General features: G+C 38.2%; 1 pseudogene; it reads right to left on the minus strand.

Annotated features, from left to right (window-relative positions):
• Positions 1-22,355: 22,355 nt before the first annotated feature.
• LOC116855420 lies at positions 22,356-22,809 on the minus strand (annotated as a pseudogene).
• Positions 22,810-25,908: the final 3,099 nt, after the last annotated feature.

The following is a 25,908-nucleotide window of genomic DNA, read 5'->3' on the forward strand; positions in this document are numbered from 1 at the left end:
TTATATCCAAAAAATTCCATCTTCTACAGTTCATAGTATTTCCTTTCAAAAAACAAATACGCGGATCATATTCTAAATCACTCAATTAGAATAGGGAAAGTGAATTTTCCAGTTCTGGAGTCTAGAAGCTTACACACACATAAAATACACACACACCCATACACACATTTTTTTCAACAATGGGTCAGCCAAGATCAATCTTTTTTTCTGTTCAAATGAGACTGTGAAAAGAATATGGATGATACAGCTCAACGTCCTTTAGAATGTTAAACACCATATTCTCAATCATCTCAATAAAAAATTCACGCCAAAGTTGATTCTAACTTACCTGTATAGCTTTCTTTTAATAAAAGTTGTACTCTTAAAATCAAGAACTTGAAAAGAAATTTAAATTCTTTCTAATGATGGCATTGAACTTCTTTTGCCTTTATGAAAAGTTTCATCAAAACAAAACAAGCACGTATGAAAAAAGCCTTATGGAACGTTTGTAGACTGAAAGAAAAGTTGTTCAGGTGGAATCTATTGTCTAATCTATGTCCTGGGATAACTATCTTCCAAGCCACAAACTCAAAGAAAGGATAAAGTTTAATATAAAGAGAGATCAGCAACTATGAAATGATAGTATTCTATTCATGAAACCATTTTGCTTTCTGCAATTTATGTCAGATAAAATGTACTGACAATGTTTTTCTCAAAAACAGAAAAATTAGCCTATTGCATTTCTCATTGCATTTCATAAGCCCAAATTTACAAATATAAACTGCAAATAAACACTTTTAATTGATAAATGTGATAATTTTTGAGAGTGAAACAATGGTGAATTTCAGAGTTTTGGACTACACACTTAAATTTTTACATAGAATTAACTGGGTAAAAAACATGGATTATAGCAAAAAGGTTTATTTACAGGGCATGTGGGTGGCTCAGTCAGTTAAGCCTCTGCCTTCAGCTCAGGTCATGATCCTAGGGTCCTTGGATCGAGCCCCCCATTGGGCTCAGTGGGGAGCCTATTTCTCCTTCTCCCACTGCTCCTCCTCCGCTCATGTTCGCATCCCCGCTCTCTCTCTGTCTAAAAATAAATACATCTTTTTAAAAAGTTTTATTTACCTCAGTGATTTATAAGAAACCAACATTAATTTGAACTCAGACTTATTTAAGTTGTTAAACTGATTGACAGTTTAAAGCAGATAATTGAAACAATGATATAGGAAGTAGAAATTTGCCAAAACCATATTGAAGTAAAGGTATGTGAGGACTTGAATTCTTTCCATTCTTCATCTTCATCCCCATCTCTGTCTTCAGCATTGTTGATAAATACAATGGACTTAACACTTCGAACTGAATAGTGTAAAATACTTATTGTATCTAGTAATATAATATATCGTCCTAATGGAACCAAGGGATAATCTTAATAAGAATGTTCTTCGTTATAGAATATTAGTTGACTGACTATATTCTGTACACTTTCCACATACACTTTGGTGTATTTAAGACAAATAAGAATCACATTGTCGGCACATATCATATGCCAGCGATCCTAAAGATATGTAAAAACTAAACAGTCTGAGGTGCCTGGGTGGCTCAGTAGGTTAAAGTCTCTGCCTTCGGCTCAGGTCATGATCCCAGGGTCCTGGGATCGAGTCCCTCATCAGGCTCTCTGCTCAGCAGGGAGCCTGCTTCCCTTCCTCTCTCTCTGCCTGCCTCTCTGCCCACTTGCGATCTCTGTCAAATAAATGAATAAAATCTTTAAAAAAAAAAAAAACCTCAACAGCCTATAGGATGTTCATAAAACCAGTATCTTGCCTCCAAAGAAATTATTTCTTATATTGTACTTGGAAAGCAAAGTAAAACAAAGAATTCCTAGAGTGTATTATGTAGTACCATCAAGTCTAGAAGTATAGCATAGGGTAAAATATTAAGTATTTGATTCTTAAAACAGATTTTTCATTCTGAAGTCTACCACCTCACAAGCAGGAAATAATAGGACATAATTTTCAAATATGTGACTTCCTTTATTATCCACTTGAGATTTCAGACTATAAATGGTATTATATGCTTGATTCTGGTGAATCATGTTCCTATGTTTAACAGCCTGCCAAAATTTGAAATCAGAAGGGAATTTTCCCTTCAAACTCTTTAGAATAGGCATGGGGTAGTTTGAATTTTTTTTTTTTTCCCCTGCTCTTGGGATCAGTAACTGTTGATACTAGTAAGGGTTGATACTAGAGGGGGTTGATACTAGTGAGGACTTAAGTAAATGTGAAAGGAGGGACATCTTGATTTGTCCTACTCTCTGCAGCTTTGTACTTCACCCTCAGACTTGGCAGATGCAAGATTATTTTCTCTGGCAGCCCCTTGTGGGATGAATGATATCTGAATGAGTTCCCTCCTCGGTACAGCAAAGTTGTTTGTCCTGTGCTCTGTGGAAAGGAGCAGTTGGCCCATCAGGATGTGTCATGCCTGCTGAGGTTGGGCGCACAATGTAAAATGTGACGCAGGGAAAGACAGGAAATGAAACTGGAAATTTCATTAGAGCTTGCCACTTCTCATCCACACTGAACTGTGAAATATATATAAAAACTACACTCCATGGGGGGAAGAAAATTGACTTAGTAAGAATAAATTTAGGGTCTTCAAAGTTTTGTCCCAAAAGCCATTTTGTAAAAATAAAGAAAAACAAACAATGAGACTGGAAATCATTATGATACTAAAGCATGAACACATATGCAAGAAAAGTTCATATTTATCTGAAACTCCTAGGATGTTCTACTACTTTCTGTTCCATTTCTTTGCAAGTGTACAAAAATCTGGCAAGAGAAACTTTCCATATTAATGGTCAGTCCTGTTAGCCTACAAATATACCTTGGAATCAAATTATATAGAGTTTTACCAATTAAAAAAAAAAAAAAACCCAAGATTTAAAATCTGTAAAAAAATGAAAGTGCTAGTTCTTTTTCAAATAAAGGTATTTATTCCACTTAACCGCAAAATGTGTCTTCTTGCTGGCAACATTTGTGATGCCTGCCATTTTTCCTCGATTTGATAACCAAAGAAAATAAACAGAGCCTGAATCTTTCTTAATAGATGAATCCTTATGTTTACATCGACTTGACATTTTATGATTTCTTCCAGTGTAGGAAAACCATGGCTTAGGAAGTTTGGTGGCATTCTTACCAAGTTCCTAGTAGTAGTAAGGCATTTAACCTGCTTTATCTGAGTACCAGTGCACAGAAGTGGATACTTTGAAACAATAAACCCAATAAACAATAAACAATAAACCCAGGCAGATTAGCTTTTTAAAAATGGTTGAAAAGGAGTTTGTGTGATTTTAATTATGCCATTTTACATGAATTCATCGTGGACAAATCAATGGTTATATAACACACCTGATCTTGTTTCTTGTTAGTTGCTCGGAAAGTCTGCAGTGTCTGATAACCCGTACGGCAGCGCATTAAAAAAATAATAATAATTTCCACATTGATCAATATTTCAAGGCGTTGACTTTTATGCAGGCAAGTCATACTGAACAATAAAAACAGATATGTTATTTTGTCTCTTTCTATTATTTCCAATTTCAAAATAAATAATCTCTGTGACTACTTGATGGGTTGAAGTAAATCGACACAAATCTGGGTAATTGTACTATCAGATTTCTATTACATCTCAAAAGAAAAGCATTTCAATCTTCTAGGTTTTGAAACTTTCCAGTCCATGAACATCCATGTGAAAACTGTTTTTAAAGACCAATAAAATACTCCTTTTATTTTTGCATTTCACTACAAAGAGCAATATAATAACAGCATTCACTGCATTTTGGTCCAGAAACCAGAGCTGCCTTTGAGGATCTCATGATAGCTCTTTCTGTGTGAATGATAAAAGCAAAAGCCCTTTGCCCAGGCATGCCCTGTGAGCACTCTTTGTCCATTAGTTCATTTAATTATTAAACAATAATGAATCCACATTTTCTCAGTGATACACGGCTCTTTATTGTTGTTCTTCTTCTTTCCAGTTCCCTGACTTGAATTTCATCTATGGATATCATTTTTCCTGAGTTTAGCCTTGGCTATTTATTGAGCTACTTCCAATATGGCACTTAATTGAAACTAGTTCCTTAAACTAACTCAGAGAATGGATTTTAAGAAAACAAACTCGCTGAACTGAGAAAGGAGAGAAATTAACTACATTCCATGTCAGAATGTGACAGGCCTCGTGAGAATTTTCCCCTGACAAATGTATATTTTCTTTCTGTTCTGCACTTGTTCCATCCACTAATACTAACAAATAGAAACCACGTGCTTATAAATCTATTATCTACAGTATATTTTCATTGTGGATGAATCTTTTCTGTAACCAAAATGTCAAAGTCTAGTAAAATCAGACTTGATTATATATACAGAATACAGTTGTTAGGACACCTTTACACATGTATGAAAATTTTTCAGGTTGGTTTATTAGAACTCATGGGAATATACTATTGTTTTTAAACTCTGAGAAAAGTAACTTTTGAGGATTTCTTTCTAAAACACCAGTAAACAAAGGGTATCATTAAGGTCCTATGCTAATTAATTTTCCTCTGAGCAATTTCTGCTCCCTTCCTGCTTTGTTTCCTTTGAACTGTGATGAAAAGTGGTTTTAACACTTGACATCCTAGTGTGTTTCCCCCTTATGATTAGTAAAAATCGTGTAAATTGTCTGTTCAACCTTTTTGTTTGGATCACCAGGAATCCAAGAAGTTAGAGGTCGCCTTTACTGATAAAGTCTGGGATTACCAGGGCATGAAGATCTATAGCATCATGTCCTATGGCCTGCTAGGCTACACTCTCGCTATATTCTTCAAGGGAACTGAACTTTCTCTTTTGTATATGCTCATCCCTCTCTTCCTCCTCCCTACCATCCCCATGAACCCCCTGTCAGATGGCCAAATCCCCATTATGATTTCTATACATGGCATTTTTTTGGAAAGAGTTATTATTTGTTATTAGGATCAGTTTCTGTATTGCTTCTACCCTCTGTGTCACCCCAATCCACTCTAAACCAGATGCGGTTATGGGATGGGGCCAGGCAGAGCACTTCCCACAGGCATATCCTCTCATTGACTCTCTAGAAGTTCTGAGTCTTGAAAGCTGCACACTACGTGCCCACAAAGGCCTTGTTCACAATCTGATCCTCTGGGTATGTGACACCGCCAAACCTGTATCTTTTTTTTTCTTTTAATTTTGTTAAGTTTTTTATTTTAATCCCAGTATTGTTAGCATATAGTGTTATATTAATTTCCAGTGTACAGTATAGTGACAGTTCTGTGCATTACTCAGTGCTCATCATGATAAGTGTGCTCAATCCCCTTCACCTTTTTCACCCATCCTCCACCCACCTCCCCCCTGGGAACCACCAGTTTGTTCTATGTAAGAGTCTGTTTCTTGGTTTGTCTCTTCTTTCTTTTTCCTTTGCTCATTTCTTTTGTTTCTTAAATTGCACACATGAATGAAATTATATAGTATTTGTCTTTCTCTGACTGACTTATTTCACTTAGCATGACACTCTCAAGCTCTGTCTAAGTCATTGCAAATGGCAAGATTTCATTCTTTTTTATGGTTGAATAATATTCTGTGGTGCATATACACCACATCTTCTTTATCCATTCATCTATTGATGAACATTTGGAATGCTTCCAGAATTTGCCTTTCAGAATTTCCACATTGGCTGGACCAGTTTGTATTCCCACCAACAACAGTGTACAAGTGTACATTTTTCACCAACACTTGTTGCTTCTTGTGTTTTGTTTTGTTTTGTTTTTTAAGATTTTGTCAGAGAGAGCAAAAGAGCACAAGTAAGGGGAGCAACAGGCAGAGGGAGAAGCAGACCCCCTGCCAAGGAACAAGAAGCCCCACATGGGTTTTGATCCCAGGATCCTGGGTTCATGACCTGAACCAAAGACAGATGTTCAATGAACTGAGCCACCCAGGTGCCCTGCTTCTTGTGCTTTTTGATCTAAGCCATTCTGACTAGTATGAGGTGATATCTCATTATCATTTTGACTTCCATTTCCCTCGTGATAAGTGAGGATGAGCATTTTTCATGTGTCTGTTGGCCATCTCTATGTCTTCTTTGAGAAAATATCTGTTCAGCCTTCTGCCCAATTTTAATTGGATTATTTGTTTTTGGGTATTGAATTGTATCCCCAAACCTGTGTCTTGAATGATATTTAAGCTTTCTGACCAACATGAGAGGCAATATACTTCCTGTCTAAATTTACAGGAAATATATTTTGTATGAAGGAAATACAATGTAAGTCTTAATAAGGGATAACCTCCCAAGGTTTCGGATCCTCTGGCCACCTCTCTGTTCTCCTCTCTGGCAGAGAACAAAGCACTCACCTCCCATTCCTTCTCTGTCCAACACCATCATCCAGTAGTGGGAACATTCTTACTATCCTGCATATGACTCTCCACCACATTCTATAAAGCTACAAATCTTAGATGTGTGGCTGAAGGAATGCATCCTTATTAATATGCATTGCTTACTTGGGAAAAATATAAAAAAGGAAAGATGGCCTACAGAGAGAATAACAAGGAGATCTAGACATGATTGAAAGAAATAATCATTTTTTAGGATAAACTTGCTGAAAATAAGAGAAAACCTAGCAACATCCAGAGGTGGACAATGCATGGACTTATATGCATATTTCCTTTTATTTCCTCCAAGGATCCTTATCACAGGTCATAATTCACATCGTATCATCCCCCATCCCCCAATCCCAGAAGTTTTCCATTGAGAATATGTTACTATAAAACTTGGATGTTTTTATTCCACTCTGACCAAAATCTTGTATTTTGACCTCATCATTTTACTTTATGACTACTTCAACCAGGTTTCCTTTGAACCAACATGTCCAAATTCTGCTAAATGTTATTGTTGCTATTGTTTCCTCTGTTTTATTTTGTATTTATTCTGTGCATCAAGATTTGCCTCCTTGTGGCATCCACGTGCCCACTGCAAATCTGAGTCTGCCACTCATGGGGTCATCTCACTTCATGGGAGAGGCAGTTTATGTAGTGGTTACACCCTCAGGACTCTGGAGTGAGACGGACTGGTTCATAGCCTGCGTCTGCCTCTTTATACAGAAATGAACTTGGGGAGGTTACTTAATCTCCTTGATCCTCAATTGTCTTTCCATAAAGTGGATATATTAACAATGCCTATTAATTGAGTGGTACTTACTAAAAGCCAGTGAGGATTCAATAAGATAATAAAGTGCTTGCCCAGAATGTGCTACATGGTAAGTGTTCAATAAATGTTAGTAATTACTACCATGCAATCATAAAAGACTTCTGCTTGTTTGTTCCCACTCTACCCAAACATCAGTCATCTATTTCTTTACTTTGGCTCCTTTTATTTATATTACCTCCCTAAATGTGATTTTTTTTTTTTTTTACTTTTTCCGTATGTCAATACAAGCTAAAACTTACTGTTGCTTAGGATGCGATATTTCTCTTGTTTTTGAACACTTAATCTCCTCCTTTTGCCCCTGAATTATTTTTAAAAATGCATTCTATACCTCTATGTTTATTCTTATCTTCCTTTTTGGTTTCATCTCTCTCTCTCACATGGCAGAGGAAGGACAGCTCTTGGGCTATTGGGAGTCTTTGGATGCTGCATAGGCTTTCAGAATTCCAGGATATTGCTTAAGTGCTGGCCTCTACCTGGGTAGAATTTCACTCCCTCCCCTTTTTTGTTGTTATTTGCTAAATTCCTACTTTTCCCAGAAAGCTTGGTCAAATGCACTATCCACTGTTAAGCTTTGCCTGCTTTCCCAAGGTACCGTGAGAAGTAGGATCCTTGGTGTCCCCATAATAATGTGGGCAGGGCTCTGAGTTGCCCCTTGAACTGTCCTATGTACTGAATCTGTTTATGTTCCCTTGCTCACCGTGCACTGTGTTTCTTGAAAGCAAAGACTATGAACAATGGATTCTCTACTTGATGTCTCTATCCTCCAACATGCAGATGTCATGTAATAGGTCCTTAACAAATATATTTTGAATGCACGAGAGTCTTCTAAATTCTACAGAAAGAGGCTGAGTTATTCTAAAATGTAGCTAAAACATGGCACCGAGAGACTGCAAAATCCATAGAAAGGCTGAAGAAAAAGAAAAAAGAGGGAAAGCAAATGAAATGATTCAGAAAAGTGTACTGCATTGAGAGACCCTTCAACTTTTCTGTGTTAGTTGATTTATTTTGACAAAAAGTGCTAGAGCCAGAATTCCATAAAAGCCTTTCCTCTGAGCTCGGCCGTGCTTTATCAACAAACATAACTTGTTATGACATAAAGTTACTTTCTTCTTCCTAGGCAAGTCTTCACCATCACTTAGAATCTTAATCATTAGCAAGATTAAGATTCTAAGATTAAAACTTAGGGTACCATGATCCGACCAAATCGTGGGTATCTACTATAATATGGTTCTCAATTTTTTGTATAAACAAAGCTTTTAAGAATTCTACCATGACATAAAGTAAAAGACCATTTTCCTCATAAACATATTGTATATGTTCATAGATATATGTGTAATATTTGATTTACTATATATAGAGAACAGCATTAACATTGTCATAGGTTGTTAAAATGACCGTAAATTGCTTTGCTAGGCATTCAAAAATTCCCATGCATTTAATTACATTAAAATTATGTTAGTACTCAAAAAACTAAAGTTAAAATAAATAAAATTATGCTATCGTGCATAAGCTACTTCTGGACTAGCTTACAAACACAAGATAACAATAAAATTAACGATATTGGTACTGGGAGAAAAATCTGATAGCTATGAGTAAATCGCAGACAGGCCTAATTCAAGCTTTGCAATCAGCAGGTTATTATATTATGATATAAAGACACAGGTGGGTGTCTCTGATCATCGGCTATTTCAGGAGGCGAGAAGATCTCTGGTGGGTTGCTTCCCAGTTCCTCACAGTTGTTAGGAAATAGGTCTTAGTCTGAGGTCTGACATCTGACTTATCCCCAAATGTCTGAGTTTAATCCTCTAAATCCCTCTTCCAAAGCATATGAGCTATCCTCTAATTCTTACCCCACTGAGGAAGTCTTTATTTTAAGAAAGCAAATTTATATCGCAGAAATGATGCAGTGCCATAGAGATATGACATATAGAGTGCTTTTCAAGGGTCCAACTGTCTTAGGATCACAAAATTAGGTAAGGGACAGAAAGGTCCCCTTGAATAACTGGCTTATTCCTATCAAGTAGTGGTTCACAAACGTAAATAGTGTGCTGGAAACTTCCAAAGCAAAAAAAAAAAAAAAAAAAAAGATTCTTGGGATTAATTTAAACTTTCTTTTTGAAAAGAAAACCATGGTGAAATTATTGAAATCAGCATGAAATGTGAACCCAATCCAATTATTGTTGCAATCAATCAGGAAAATAATGTCTGGAATTAGTTTTCAGTTCTTGCAGATCGTGAAAAGAATCTCTAGTTTCAGCATAAACTTTACCACCAAACCAGTGATGGAAATGAAGAAATGCTAGGTATCACTCATTTGTATCAATGTAAAGATCACTTTAGCACGAGTCAAGTTTTCTTCCTATTGCTTACACTTTGTCTTCAACTTGGAAAAACCTCATGCCCTCTGATATTTATTGGGCTTTAATTTTATGTAACAACATCCCTCCCTCACAGCCCTTGGAAGGAACCAGTCCTGCCAACACCTGAGTTTTGGACCTCTAGCCTCCAGAATGGTGAGGCAGGCAGTAAATTTCTGTTGTTTAAGTCCCCAGGCTATGGTACTTTGTTATGACAGCAGCTCTAGCAAGCTAGTAAACAAAGCCAGAAGCAGGGATGGAAATGAGATTTAATTATAAAGAGGGCATCAAGATAGTGCAGAACACACTACAGTTGATTAATTTTTTAGCCTATCATTTGGAAACAAAACAGAACAAAGCAAATGAATCAACACTGTTTAAAAACAGTTCTTGTGGAGAACACACAGATCCCAAAAAACACATCTGAGAAAGATCTAGAAATCCCATTTTGAGAACCACTGAGTTAGATAGAGGGTTGGACACTTTCTTCAATTCCTAGAGACCTACCGAAATCTTTAAATCCACAGGCAGATGATCATTTATGGTCATTGCTACAAGCACAGGAACTAAATAAAAATGCCAGATTTTCCTGAGTTAATGCAGGGAACAAGACAGATCAAAGTCACCTGCAGCAACAGGTCATGCAACAATGAAGTTCAACTGGCCTGAGGATGCCCAGAAATGTAAGCCCCAAGCAGAATCACACGGAGTCATCCCTGTCCTAAGGTCCAGAGCAAAGACTCTTCTAGTGGTCAATGCGACAATGAATTAGAGTAAGCACCAGTTTCTACCAGCAGAACTAAAGGCAGGTGGGCCGAGTATTTGCAAAAGAAAATCCTGGCAACACGTTCCACCTACCAAGAGGACCCCAGATCTGCCTCGGACAAGTGGTATGAATACTATGGGCCTCCAAACCCTATCTTCTCAATCTTCCAAAACTGAGAGTCTAACTTTTGAGCAACTTTCCAAATACCTTTGGTGTCAAGGAAATGAGCCTGAGGGGCTAATATATTGTTTAATTTAGAGAGCTTGATAAAAATATCTATTTTTGTAATAACTATCATTTAGAAGTACAAAGTCGGGGTGCCTGGGTGACTCAGTCAGAGGTTGCGCTCCTGACTCTTGATTTCAGCTCAGGTCATGATCTCAGGGTCCTGGGATCGAGCCTTGAGTCCAGCTCCACGTTCAACAGGGAAGGGAGTCTGCTTGAGAGTCTCTCTCTCCTTCTGCCTCAACACCTCCCCTGCTTCAGTGCATGCACACACTCTCAAATCAGTAAATAAATCTTTAGGAAGTACAAACCGTTACCTGATTAACAGATGTTTATGTCTGATAGTCTCATTGATGTCTCACAATGATGCTATGAGGTTACTGTTGTTACTCCCAGTTTGTGGATGAATAAATTGAGAGATTAAGTCTTAGATTCAGTCAACATGTCAGGGTCCACTGATCCTAGCAGATACTAAACTATTGTGCTATGTAGTCTATGCTATACTATCCATTATAGAGCAGACATCTTAACTTATAACTGTAAGTTCTATCATGTGCCCATTAAATTCAAACCCTTTACGTCAGCCCTCCCCTTCCCAACTCACAATATTTGCTCTATGATGTGGGAAGTACCCCCTGTCCTTAACTCGCTCCTTCTGTCTTATTTTTCTGTACCCACATTTTCCTCCACACGGAACAGAAAAAAAAGCCTTCCAGCGTCTCCACTGTATGAAAACACATGCACACATATTTAGGGTCAATCTTAGGGAAAAGATAATGGAAAACCTTTAAGGGAATAACTCAACAGCACTTTTACACAAGGTGAAGATGGACTTCTCAGGAAGCCCATGTGATGACACAGCAGCATTGTTGGAAGAACACGGATGGAGAAAGTAAAGAAGAAAAGACCAGGAGAGGTAGGCAGTGCATCATGGGAGAGCTGTCCCATGGTGGTACCGTCCATCTCTTCTCACAGCAAGCCCCAGTCTGTCTCCTTCCACATGGTGTTCTCTGTACGAGGTCTTGCACAGAGCACTTGAACTTCATAGCTGATGGAGTTTCCTAGGACAGTTCTTACATAAGAAAAAAAAAACGTTCTAACATATGAGTATTTCTGGTAAAAAGTAGTTTCGAGGGCTGAATTTTAGACAAGCACTTTTGCTTTCCCATCCTTCTTCCAGAGGTAAGAACACACTATTTTATCATCTCTTTTTATTGACTTTGGAAGAATATATCAGATGAGTAACTTGGTGATAGTTTGATTCAGAGATTTTGTTTGGTCTAATCTAGCTGAGGTATACATAGTACTCTAAGCACAATAATGCACGATACCATTTTTTGAGAGGAATTTGTACCTTGTCCTTGATTGCCTTAATCTCAGAGATAAGGGCTCTGCAGACATTTCATGGAACTGCTATTTCCGACTGTCCCTCAGGTATCTGTTCCTGAAGTCATCCACCATTTAAGATAGAAGCACTGAATAATTCATTTCAAAGGGTCTCACGTGCCTCTCTCTGGGTTGAGCACTCCATAGAAAACCACTTGTAAATTGCTTTTAGTCACGCTAACTAGGCTATAAACTGTGAGAGAAATTTGAGTAGTAAAACAGAGGATCCAGGACCCACTTCTGGTTTGACTAACGAAAGAGGAAAGTCTTTAACGTTTTTGTTCTCAGCATTGAATGTATTTATTGCCTACAAACCTCTTCTTAATATGAAAATGCTATACTTTACCAGCTACGGAGGGTTTAAATGTGATGAAGCTGAGTGCAGACAGTAAGAAAAACCACTCACTTTTTTTAGCACAGTGTTTTTACAACTTTGTACATTTCCTTTTAAACTCACTAATCATCAGGATCTTGGCAGTAAAAGCTTTCATACTCACACATTAAGGAGAAAATACCTACAGCATTGTTTTCCTTTCTGCCTACCTCCCACATTTCTTACCCAAAGTTGCCACCCATGTAAATATGAGTCACTTCTCTTTAGACATGTGATTTATAACTGCTCACCTCAGGATACACTCAGCTTAGATAAGGCCATGAGCTCTTTAACAATACCAGCCACCACCTGTTCTCAGTGGTCAAACAAAAATATTATGTCATAGAATAAAGGAAATAGTGTCTTTTTCTAAAAGCTTAACAGAATAATTTGAAATATTCTGTATCTTTTATAGTAATGGTTTGAGGGGGGGAAAGTGAATGAAGTTGTGGTAGTGAAAAAAAATAAGAAAAAATCTAAATGCATGGTTTCATTCTTTTCAATAGAATTTTACCGAATTCCTGATGTAAATATTCAGATAACCATCACACGCTTAATAAACATTCAATGTGTAAATAGGTGAACAAATGCCTTACATTGCCTTCTTAAGTTAAAAAATCATGTTTGATTCCTTCTTTATTATTTGCTTGATGTTTATTTGGAAAGGAGCGTTCAGCTCCCACTAGTCATAAATATCATACTGGACCACACGAAGTGAACCCGGCGGACATAGTCATTGCAAGGGGACAGATAAGAGAAAAGGCAATTATAGCATGATGTCATAGGCCGCCTTTGGGGGAGCACAAAGGAAGGGAAGCAACCCAGGAAACCAGACATGTGCTACCAGGAAACTCTTGCTAGAGGTACAGACTTTTAAATGTAGTCTGAACGAGGAATAGCAGTAAAGCCCCATGAGCCAATGAAGGGATGGGTGGGCTGATGGAGGAGAATGTCACAGAAGAAGAGGGAAGGAAGGAAAAAAGGAAGGCAGGAGGGAGAGAGAAAAGAGGGAGAAGGAAAAGGAGAAAAGAGGAATGAAAGAGGAGGGGGAATACTGCTCTAGGACCACGTAGCTACAAAGCAGCAAAATGGAGACCCTATTTTCACTGTTTTGTTTTCCTACAACCAGGAATTCATATCTGTTCCCTGAGGTCCTCATACTCTACAAAGCCTACACTTAGAATGCCTTGACTTTCTCATTAGTCTTCCTTAATTGGTCAAGGTTTACTTATAATATTTATTACTTTCTAAAGATGAATTTTAATCCTAAACAAACCAAAAAAAAGTTTTTCTAAGAGTTAAAATATGTAACACTGAAAGATTTTAAATCTTAGTTTTTTAATAATTTTGCTAAAAATCCATAAAATGAGCTATCAAAATAAACTTGAAGGGAAAGTGTGCCTTATGTGAGACTAATTTTATACTTAAATAATACTCTTAGTTAGAAAATTCTTCCTTTTTACCTAGCATTGTATAATGTGTAGGACATTCAAAATAACCTAAGCCTAAATAACTGACTCCATCCTTCCAATAAATAAATAAATTAATAAAATTTAAATTTAAAATTTAAAATAAAAATAATAAATAAATTTAAAATAAAAAATTAAATTAAATTTTAAAAAATTTAATTTAAATATTATTTAGAATATATTGATTATGCTATACATTTGGATTTGGATTAATTTTTAAATATTCACATCGTTAAAATAATTTCCAGCAATCATTGGTAATACTGTGTTAGTATTTAATCTCAAAAAACACTAATCTGTTTCAATATGCATAAAATTATATCTTACTTTATGTATTACATACTTTATGTATTTTATGCTATTTGCACCTCCAAACATCTTCCAGAAAATGTTTCAGAAATATTTGTTACAAAAACAATAAGACATTACATAAAATTTGAAAAATGCAGGGATTAAATCACTCGAAAACCTACTACCATAATAGAGCAGCTATTGGCATTTTATCCACTATAAGATGTTCACAATCAGGCTGGAAATGAGGTGTGTGGTAAAACCAGGCAAATGCATTGCCCAATATTCTTTTCCTGCCTCTGGCACTGACACCTTAATCTCTTTCTGTAACCCTCTCTCTGGCTTCCATCCAGGGCTTGATGCCAGGACAGGCAAATCTCTACATGGAACAATTTACAAAATAAGCCCCAGAGTCCCTCACAATCTTTTTGTTTGTAGGAAGTGCCATCGTAACATTATGGACATCTGGATTAGGGTTCTTCGGAGATAGCACACATTACAACAGCCCCCACGGCCCCCTCCTCCTCCCCCCCACCGCCCCGTACCACCAGAAGGGGAAAAGAAAGAAAAGAAGGAAGATGAAAATCTGTTATTGCTGAATACAACTTTGAATGATGGGGTCTTAATTCAAATATTTCTATCAAATAATTTCACAATATTGAATGGTCATTGGCTTATCAAAAATTAAAATAATAATTCTGTTGTACTCATTTATTTATATGATAAGATTTTACTCAGTGAAGTCTAACATTTCCTGATGCTGAACACTCCTCTCATTTACACACACTGGAAAAACATTTTACCTCTGCATTGAGAAAAGTGGTTATTTTTTCCTTTTGTGTGTTTATCATTATTATTTTAATTTCTATTAATCCTTTCTTAAAGATACCAAAACCTCCACAGTTATGGGGGAAAAAATCAAGAGATTCTTAACAGACAGTTATTATGCGGATGTTTTTCAGAGAAGTTCTCCCTCAATAAATATTGTAACTCTCCTGTTTCACTCACTTGAAAGACTCCAAAATGGGGGCTCTATGGAGAGAGCTCATCTCTTATCTAACATACCTTTATTCCCAATGCCATCTTTCTTGTTTATGCAGTCTGAGAGAAAGCTATAACTTTCAACCCACCTTCTCAACTCTGCTCTTAGTCTCTGTATCGTCTTTTTCTTTTTTAAGAAATTGACTGATTAAGAAATTGACTGATTGACTGATTGAGAAAGAGACAGCAGGAGCAGGGTGGAGAGGCAGAGGGAGAGGCCGAGAGAGGTAGAGGCAGAGGGAGATGTGAAGCAGGCTCCCTGCAGAGCTGGGCTTGGGCCCCATTCTTAGACTAAGGGATCATGACCTGAGCCAAAGGCAGATGCTCAACCAACTGAGCCACACAGGTACCCCGGTCTTTATATCTTCTTGACCTCTCTTTTGCATCCCTTTGTCCCCTAAAAATGCCCAGGGCATTGGAGAGGTAAGTGAGCTCCTGCTCACTGCTCTGCCAAACAAAAACTAAAGTTTGGGGAAAACAATATGGAAATACCTGCTAATATTAAAAATTGTACCACAAAACCTTACTTCTAGAAATTTATTGTATAGAAATAGAGCACACAACAATACATGATAGAAAAGCTTTGAGTATCCTTGGTAATGGTAAAAACAACTAGAATTAGGGGAAAAAAAACATAAATGCTTTCAATAAGAAATTGGATATGTAGAGGTGCCTTGGTGGCTCAGTCTGTTAAGCATCTGCCTTTGCTCAGGTCATGACCCCAGGGTCCTGGGAATGAGCCCCACATCAGGCTCCCCACTCAACAGGGAACCTGTTTCTCCCTCTATTCCCTGCTCATGCTCTCTCACACTCTCTGTCGCTCTTTCACTCTCTCAAATAAATAAATAAAATCATTAAAAAAAAAAAGAAATTGAATAAGTAAATGATGCCATAGCTATACAATGACATATTCAGTTAAAAGTATATGATGTACCTGTCTATACTGACTTGAAAAATACCCACAATAGATTGCTAAGTGGAAAAAGTTATACATCAGGATATAATATGATTACATTTACATTATGCATATTGTGTGGGAAAAATTTCAGAATATGCAGCTGTGAACAGCATCAATCTTTGGGAAGTAGGATTATATGGAAGACTTTCACTTTCTGCTTTATTCACTTTAATGTCGTTTTTTCATAAATTGGCAAGTATTTCTTGATGTTAAAAGTTACTGTTGTAAAACTTATTCCCAGCTCAGGAATAGAAAAGTAAAGTCCAAAATTATACTGATCATATATGGAATTTAGTTTGTGATAATGGTTTGCAAAATAATAGGAAGAAAAAAGTATTATTCAGCAAATAGTGTATTTGATTATCCATTTAAAAGAAATTTAACTTAGTAACCATTTCTTTCCTCATTCTAAAATAAACAAGTGATTTCCCAATTCATCAGAATTTTAAACCTATAAAAGTAACTTATAAAAGTTATGGATTTAACCACTAAGTAAATATTCTATGACATGAAAAGCATGTCACAAACTCTAGAGACACCAGAATATTAGTATCCATTTTCTCAGATGGGTGAAATATCAGAGGACCTTACAGTTATTTGTTATATATTTCAGTTTTGTTTGACTTTTAACAACAAATATCATGCAAATAATAGATACATTTAAAAATGATAAATGGGTTCAGGATGAATATTAGAAGCTGTGCAATTTAGTCATAAATTTTATACTTCCGGCACAGCTGAATTATGGGAAAGAATATATTTTATATGTATATATACATTTATTTAATCTTAATAGTCAATAGTTTATCAGTGATTCATGGAACAGCATGCTATGTTCACGTTTCTCCCTTGTCACTAAGTTAAATTCCATTCACTTGAAGACAGAAGACCCTTAACATCCCCATCAGGAGGCTTTTGAGATTTGTAAACAGATTATCACATTCTATTTATCTTTCTCACAAAAACAAAAACAAAAACAAAAAAAAACTTTTACTTTCTGACCAAAACCAGCACTTTTTAAGACGTATTTATTTTTTTTTCTCCATTGCTATCATCAGCAATAGCATTGTCCTCTTTTCTGAGAAACTCTCCCAAAAATAAATGCATACTTCATGGTCTATAATTGTATGGGTGCAGAGTCCCCAGCCTCCCTGGAATGTGAAAGTGAGGCTGGTTCTTGTCATTGGTTAAGTGACTCATCCCTGCCCACCAAATTTACAGTCTTTAAAAACTCAAATTCTTAGTTCCTACAAACTTTTCAAGACATAATTTGGCAGTGCTTGTAAAAGAATATTTTGAATGCATATAATTTTTTTGTATTTATTTAAAAAGCCACTGTGCTTGGGTTTGAAATCAATTTTCTGAAAGATTATACATGAAGCCCTTAATTTTGGTAAAATTAAATCAAGTAGGGGACACCTGGGTGGCTCAGTGGGTTAAGCGTCTGCCTTTGGGTCAGGTCATGACCCCAGTGTCCTGGAATAGAATCCTGCATTGGGCTCCCTACTCAGCGGGGAGTCTGCTTCTCCCTCTGCCTGTCACTCCCCTTGCTTGTGTGCTCTCTCTCTCTCTTCGTCTCTCTAAGAAATAAATACATTTTTAAAAATCTTAAAATCAAGCAGGATTGAAAAATGGAATAATTCAAGGAAATTTATTTTTCAAGAGCTTATATAACTTTCCTGCTTAGGAAAATTACAGATGTCTTGAAGTCTCTCAGTTCTCTCATAAACAGGAAAAACTAAATGTCTATTGTGCCCACTAACCACCTCTGAGCCATTATACTAAAGAAATAAGAAAGCCTACCCTCTAGGAGTCTATAGTTTTGTTGGGTAGGTAAGGCTTGCAAATAAATCAATTTAGGAAAAAATATCCTAGACAGCCTACTCTAATGTTCCAGGTTGACTATAGTCAAATGCATGTGGTCCAAATGCAAAAAGTGGCAGTTGTCTGAAAGGCATGATCAGTATTTGGGAAGCAGTGGGTAAGGTAGTAATACAGGTCTAATTTATAGGTCTAAAGAAGAGAGAAGGCAGGGTGCCTGGGTGGCTCAGTCGGTTAAGCATCGACTCTTGACCTCAGCTCGGGTCTTAATCTCAGAGTCATGAGTTCAAGCCCCATGTTGGGCTCCACAGGGCATGGAGTCTACTTGAAGAGGAAGGAGGAGGATAAGAAGAAGAGAAAAAGGTATTCTTGAGGTAGTGTCTCAAAAGAGTAGAGACCTGGAAGTGGGAGTAACGAGAGTGTGAGTGAAGGTTGGGGTCACAGCTGAAGGCAGAAGGAGGAGCTTGGTAGGAACAGTACATGGGCATCTGACTGGCTCTGCTTATGCACTCACTCTTGCCCTAGAGTCCGGGGTCTAAGAAGAGAAGAATTTCCCCATTTCAGCTCAGTAGTAGGAGACAGAGCCTTACCTCACATCTACCTTGGAATTACTTCCCCGTAGTAAAGGTATGTAGATACTATTCAAAACAACAGAAGTTCCTCTAATAAGAACTGACCAAAAATAAAGGGATTGTTTTTAGAGGTTATATAGTAGGCTGAATGATGGTCCCCCAAAAGATAGGGCCATGTCCTAACCACCAGAATCTGTGAATTTGTCCCCTTCTTTGGAAAAAGGGTCTTTGAAAATGTCCTTAAGTTAGAGATCTTGAGACAAGGAGTTTGTTCTGAAATATCTGGTTGATTCTTGAATATAATTACAAGTGTCCTTTTAAGAGACACAGAGAGGGAATGATGATGTGAAAGCAGAGGCAGAGGTTGGGGTGATGTGGCCACAAGCCAAGGAAGCCAGCATCCACCAGAAACTAGCAGAGGCAAGGAATGGCTTCTCCCCTAGAGTTTCTGTAGAGAGCATGGTCTTGCTGAGCACCTGCAAACTTCTGGCCTCCAGAACTATGAGATAATAAATTAGTGGTTTTAAGTCACTAAATGTGTGGAAATTTGTTACAGCAGCTCTAGGAAATTAAAACACAGGTGGTGAGCTTCCCGTTGCTAGAAGTATTTAACAGGCTGGATTCTGCTTCTGAGAGCAATTCTCTGGAGACAATCCTTGCTCAGGGCAGGAGGCTGAGTTCAGTGATATCTCATATTGTTTTCAATTCTAGGGTTCTGCACTTGTGACTCTCACCTAGCTACTAGCCCACCAAAATCATGGCCTCATCCTGTTGCTTACTCTATCTTTTCTGTGCCATTAGGCTTAATGGCTAGAACATTAACATTAGGCTACTGATAGATGATTGGAAATTGTATTTCCCAAGTTGTAAAAAGACAAACTTGATTACTCACACCCTCTCTTTCTTTTCCTTTTCTCTCTTTTTTTTCATGACACAAAAGGTTGAATCAACTCACATGAAAAAATTAGCTTTTCCGATTATGCAGCTGTCATTTTTCATGCTACTTGGGACTATTTGCTGGAAAAATAAATGGAGTTGGGCTGCTACATTTGTTACCGAATCATTGGAAATTCCCTTATTGCACTTTGAATCATCCTAAGACACAATTATTTTTAGCCATTTTCCTGATGTTGTCATAAATCAGGGCTCATCTCTACATCCTTGTGACTCATGTCTCATCTGCATAAATAAATATTGAGAAGTGGTAAGTAAAAATTTCTCTTTCTTTTAAAATAAGGAACTTAAACAGATGACAAGACATTCTGAATATCTGGAAGTGAAGCCCCATTGTACTAAATCTGGTCTGATTTTATTCTTCCGCTCTTTCTCCAAGGATTAAAAGTCAGTGATTACATAGAATCCTTTGGATGGTTTTCTGGGTATTTTTAACAGATTTAATTTTTTATATCCCTATTTTGGATAACATCTGACTATTTTTCCTGGACATAACCTACTTTCAGCTGAGCATTACATATTTACGTGTGTTATGGAACATTTGGTTACAGATAGAGCCTTAGTGTTAGCGAAGATGTATAAGCCCTATACATACTGGATTTTGTATGTAAAATGAATTGTAATCACCAGTAGATACGAATGCGGTGACATTTGAAGCTCTCTTGGCTCTATTATAATTTTGTCTGCTCCTAGTCTTAATCCTATTTTTTCCATTGTCCTTTCATATTATCCTTCGCTCACTGCCCTTTTCAAGGAGCTCACAATGTAGAGGGAGAGGCAGAGGCTGGGTCAGATTTGGATTTTTTTTTAATTTTATTTTATTTCATCATGATAAATATCTCCTTTATCCCTATCCCCTATTTCCCCTAACCCCGACCCCATCTCCCCTCTGGTAACTATCATTTTGTTTTCTATAGTCAAGAGCCTGTTTCTTGGTTTGTCTCTCTCTCTCTCACTTTTTTTTTCCTTTGCTCATTTGTTTAGTTTCTTAAATTCCACATATGAGATCATACGGTATTTGTCTTTCTCTGACTGACTTATTTTGCTTAACATTATACTCTCTAGTTCCACCCATGTTGTTGCAAATGGCAAGATTTCGTTCTTCTGTTATGGCTGAATGATATTCCATTGTATATATACACCACATCATTTTTATCCATTCATCAATTGATGAGCACTCACGATGCTTCCATAGTTGGGCTATTGTAAATAATGTTGCAATAAACAGTGTCGGGGGGTGGGGGAGGAGTCCCGTATCCCTCTGAATTAGTGTTTTTGTATACCCAGTAGAATGATTATTAGATCATAAGGTAGTTCTATTTTTAACTTTTTGAGGAATTTCCATACTATTTTCCACAGCGGCTGCCCGAGTTTCCATTCCCACCAGTAGGGCAAGAGGGTTCCTTTTCCTCCACATCCTCGCCAACACTTTCTGTTTCTTGGGGTGTTAATGTTAGCCATCCTGACAGGTGTGAGGTGATTTTATTATACAAATAAAGGGGAGTATTGAAGGCTTTTGAGTACAGGAAAGATTTGCTCCCTGAGAAGCTCAGAATGATCTGAATGGAAGGTTTAATTGGAGGGAAAACAGCTGGTCACTGGTCATTCTTCTGTTTAGACAGCAAGTTTGGAAAATGGTATTCTGGAAGAGTGATGGGGAAGGAGAAAATCAATGGAGTTACCACGAAAAAAAAACAATGGTACTCGATTAAACCTGGGAGGTGGAGGAGGACAGCAAGAAAGGCCATCCTGTGTCGCCTCAGAGTCTGTCCTGCCACCTATTTTCAGATGTGAGCATTCCAAGGAATTCAAGAGCTGCCAGTTTTGATGCTCAAATAATGAGAAAAAGTCCAGTAATATACTTGCAAATCCACACAACTTGAAACTCCATTTGAATTGAATCCAAGTTGTTCAAAACAAACTCCTAAAAATCAAATGACAGCTTCGCCGCCGCCCTCCTTCACGCGGTTTGTAAGCAGGATAAGCAAACTTTCAACCATCTGTTGTTTTCCTAGCTTGCTACAGCTGACTCTAGAACTTACTCCCTGTGCAGTTACTTATTGCTTTATTAATTTTTAGCCCAGAGTAAAGACATGTTCTATAGTGTGTGTATATGGATTAGTGAATCTGGGCTGGAGGGTGGGGAGGATGCATCTAGGGTGAGGTTTCAAGTCTGCTTTCCTGGGTCCTGGTAGAAAGCGCAGCTGCTGTCTCCAGCCCAGCCCAGCCCGCCTGCCCCACCCTCCCTACTGACTACAGTTGTCTTTTATTTGCAGCACTTGACGAAGCCATTCCTAAATGCCTTTTATCCCAGGCTGAATGTAGTCTGGCCACTTAACTTCCACGTGGCCACATCCCTTCCATCTTCTCCTTTTACAAGGGCATGCTCTCCCCAGTTATCTGTCTGCAGTTCTGTGCCCCTCGCTTCCTGGGAGAAATGAAGGCTACACAACCTGCAATCCCAATGGCACTTATCACGCCCACTGCTGGGGAGGAGATGCTGGACAGTTCGCCCAGCAGAAGGATATTGTGGTTGTCCTTAGAGCTGCTTGGTCAGAACTGTCAGGATAAGGGTTCCTCAGATCTAAAGAGGTTGTTTTTGTTTTATGTAAGTCACTCAGAGCTTATGGTTTCATTGGGCCCAATACTACGCCTTTTATCTTTTCAAAAATTACTGGACATGTAGATTTGCCGGTGCCCTGGCCCCAGGGCCCTTCCACGGCTGCTCAGTTCCTCCAGGGAGCTCCAAAGTGGAAGATGAGAGTGAGCCCACGCAGGGTCTCTCCACATGGCTCCACTTCCCCAGGGGCTGTGGTTCTGACGGGAATGACCGTGGCGTTTCAGCACAGGGGCTCCGCCGGCTGCCTTCATGTGGTTGCACAGCACAAGTCCTATTTCCAGGCTGTTTCTGGGCTTCAGACTGTTTCTAGCACTTCGGGTTTGGACACCAGGCATCTAGCTTCTCCCCTCACTCTAACAGAGGCTCCGTGGTGTTGTGCAGAACGATTTTGGTCACCTCCAGCTCAGCCCATGCCTTGGACATCGGGTCAGTTTCTCCAAGGTTCTGAGATCTCCTGAGGTGGCCATCTAGGACGGTAGCAGGGGATCCGACTGGCCACTCTGTCTTGTCGACCTGCTTGGAGAATTCATCTTGTACCTTCTCTGGCAAGGCCACAGCCCCCTGGAATGGATATTCACTGTCCATTATGACCATTTCTGCAAAACTGTTGTGCCACACATAGAGGCACAGATAGTCTCCTGAGCATTGAACCTCTGGAAGAAGCTGAAGGAGGACATGCCATCCATGGCTTTGAGCAGCACCACCTTGGGCTTCTCTTTGCACAGGATGCTGAGACCTAACAGCTTCATGGAGCCACGCCCTTGGGCAGCCAGGGGAGACCTGCCTGGCTGCCGCCCCTCCCCCATCACCCCACCACCACCACCACCACCACCAGGCCCCGGGGACAGCTCACAAGAAGAGCTGGGCTGTCCTCCTGGGAAGCCCCGCTGGCTACTGACAGGTTGGACACCAGCATTCTCTTGAGGGGGTAGGTCTGAAACTAGATCAAGAAATCGGCAAGAAACCGAATAGAAGTCCTTTGCAAAGAGCAAGAGACAGAGGTTCTAGTGTTGCTTTTGCCATTAACTAGCTCCATGACTCAGGAAAGACACTGAAACTTGAACCAACTGAGTTTCAGTTTTCTGGAAAATAAAAGCTACATTAAATCAATAGTTGTCACCTCAGAGGGATGGAAGATATTATGACTGCTTGGAAGACTAGGTATATGGATTTAACACTCATGCCTGACACCAAGCTTCCAAGAATGTTAAGAGTTTAGGAAGGAGGAAACCAAGAAACTGCGGTAGATGTTTTTTTTTTTTAAGTTCTGGAGATGCTTTTGATAGAAATCATCCCCAACTTCATTCCCACCACTTCCTGATACTCTCTGGATTAGATTCATATCTAGGATCTCTTTTGTCTCTAACATTAAATGACTTACTTGAAAGACAAAAAAAAAAAAAATTATGGAAATGTAAACTAAGGCAACAACGGTATCAGTACACACCTACTAGAGAGGCCAAAATCTAAAACCCTAACAACACCAAATACTGACAAGGACGTGGAGGAATAGGAACTCTCATTCACTGCTGGTAGGAATGTAAAATGGTACCAACGCTTTGAAGACATGTGATCCAGAAATCATGCTCCTTGATATCTACCCAGAGTAAATGAAAACCTATGTCCACACAAAAATCGGCACATGGTTAGCAGCTTAATTCATAATAAAGTTAGCAGCTTTATTCATAATTAGTTAGCAGCTTTATTCATAATTAGTTAGCAGCTAAAACATGGAAACAGTGAAGACGTCCTTCGGTAGGTGAGTGGTAAGTAAACTGTGGCACGTCCAGACAACGTAATAGTATTCAGCACTAGAAGGGAACGAGTTACAAGCCATGAAAAGACATGAAGGAACCTTAAATACATGTTACACAGATCTGAAAAGGATTCATACTGTATGATTCTAACTATATAACATCCTGGAAAAGGCAAAACTATGTAGACAGTAAAATGATCATTGGTTGCAAGGGTTTGTAAGGAAGGCATAAATATATGGAAGACAGGATTATTAAGAAGGTGAAACTACTCTGTACAATGCTATAACAAGAGATATATGTCATCATACATTTGTTCAAACCCATTGAATGCACAACACGAGGAGTAAACCCTAACGTGAACTGTGGACCTGGGGTGATCACAATGTGTCAATGTAGTTTCAGTTGTAAAAAATGCACACCCTGGAGGAGGATGTTGATAATGGGGGGCATGCATGTGTGGGACCAAGAGGCATATAAGAAATGTCTGTACCTTTCACTTAATTTTTCCATGAACCTAAAACTGCTCTAAAAGATAAAGCCAAGGAAATAAATAGGGTATCATGTTCAGGACCAATGTGATGGCTTACTTCTGAAGCCAAGTACCTTTCATCTTGAGGTAACATGATTGAAGAAAATGTAGTCTGAATGTGAAATGTTTTATTATCCAAGTGAACTGAGAGAGAAGCACCATGGGAAGGAAAGGAAGGAGTCTTACCTTGTAATGAAAAAACGTTTACCTGGAAAATTAATGACAACTCAACTATTAGTAAGACAATTCGTATGTGATTTTTTAGAATTCAATATTTTTTGAGTGTGTAATTTTAAATGATAGGGTTTTTCTCATTATCCTACTATGTAATTTGGCAAGTAAACACACACACAAACACTAACAAACAATTATCTATTAAAGTATTTTAATGATATTATTCTGCAATGATTTCCTGTTGGAAACATTCAAGACATTGCATTAGACTTTCTTTTTTTTTTTTTAAGATTTTATTTATTTATTTGACAGACAGAGATCACAAGAAGGCAGAGCAGCAGGCAGAGAGAGAGAGAGGGGGAAGCAGGCTCCCTGCTGAGCAGAGAGCCCAATGTGGGACTCGAACCCAGGACCCTGGGATCATGACCTGAGCCAAAGGCAGAGGCTTAACCCACTGAGCCACCCAGGCGCCTGCATTAGACTTTCAAATGAGGTAACGTCCCATCTCTTCCTACCTCTATACTGTGGTTGCATTCCAGGTCTATCCTAAAAACCGGGATGGCAAACCTAAGGATAATTTAGAATAATCCTTTGTGATAATCTGTAAATTCTATATCCCTTCTTTTCTTCCCACCTACCCGCGTAACAGTCTCTCCTTACAGATTCCTAAGGGTATTGTAAAGTAAAAAAGGCTGTCCTTGAAAACAGACTACCCATATGAAAATCAGAATGGAAAATTACTCCTTTAACATTGCTATCTTATCTTTTGTCAAGCACAAGATAAGGCATTAGGAAAAGAAAGTCTGAGACCTAACAGAGTCTTAACTCTGAAGATGTATATATTTTAGTAGGAACAGCAGCAAAGCAAATCATTTCAGTGTAGGATAGCTGTCTCCAGGTGGTAATACGGAAGCACAGAGAAGAAATTTCTAAACTAGGTTAAGAGATAAAAGAGGATTTCTTTGAAGAAGTGAAGCTCATATGTTTGAACCATGTTGTGGAAGTTAAGAAGGGGAAAAAGAGAAGAGGATGAAGAAGCTTTAACAGAAAGAAACAGCGTGACCCACTGTTTCCATACCAGAGAAAATTGGAGGAAAGGAACAAATAAAGCTAGGGAAAGAGACAGGACACTTCTGAAAGACACACAAAAGCCATGATTCCTAGGCTAAGGAATTTGAACTTTATTCATTGGGCTATGGAGAACTGTCAAAGGATTTTTATGCACATGAATGACATGATAGGGCAAGCATTTTATAGCAGTCATTCTGACAGCATTCTGAATAATAGTTTAAAAGAAAGGCAAGGATATTAATTAGGTGGTAAATGAAATCATTCAGGCACACAGGGTGAGATCCTAACCTAAAGTGATGATGTTAAGATGGAAGAGG

This window comes from Lontra canadensis, unplaced genomic scaffold, assembly GCF_010015895.1.
Source record: "Lontra canadensis isolate GAN:19392208 unplaced genomic scaffold, GSC_riverotter_1.0 scaffold102, whole genome shotgun sequence".
Lineage (NCBI taxonomy): Eukaryota > Metazoa > Chordata > Mammalia > Carnivora > Mustelidae > Lontra > Lontra canadensis.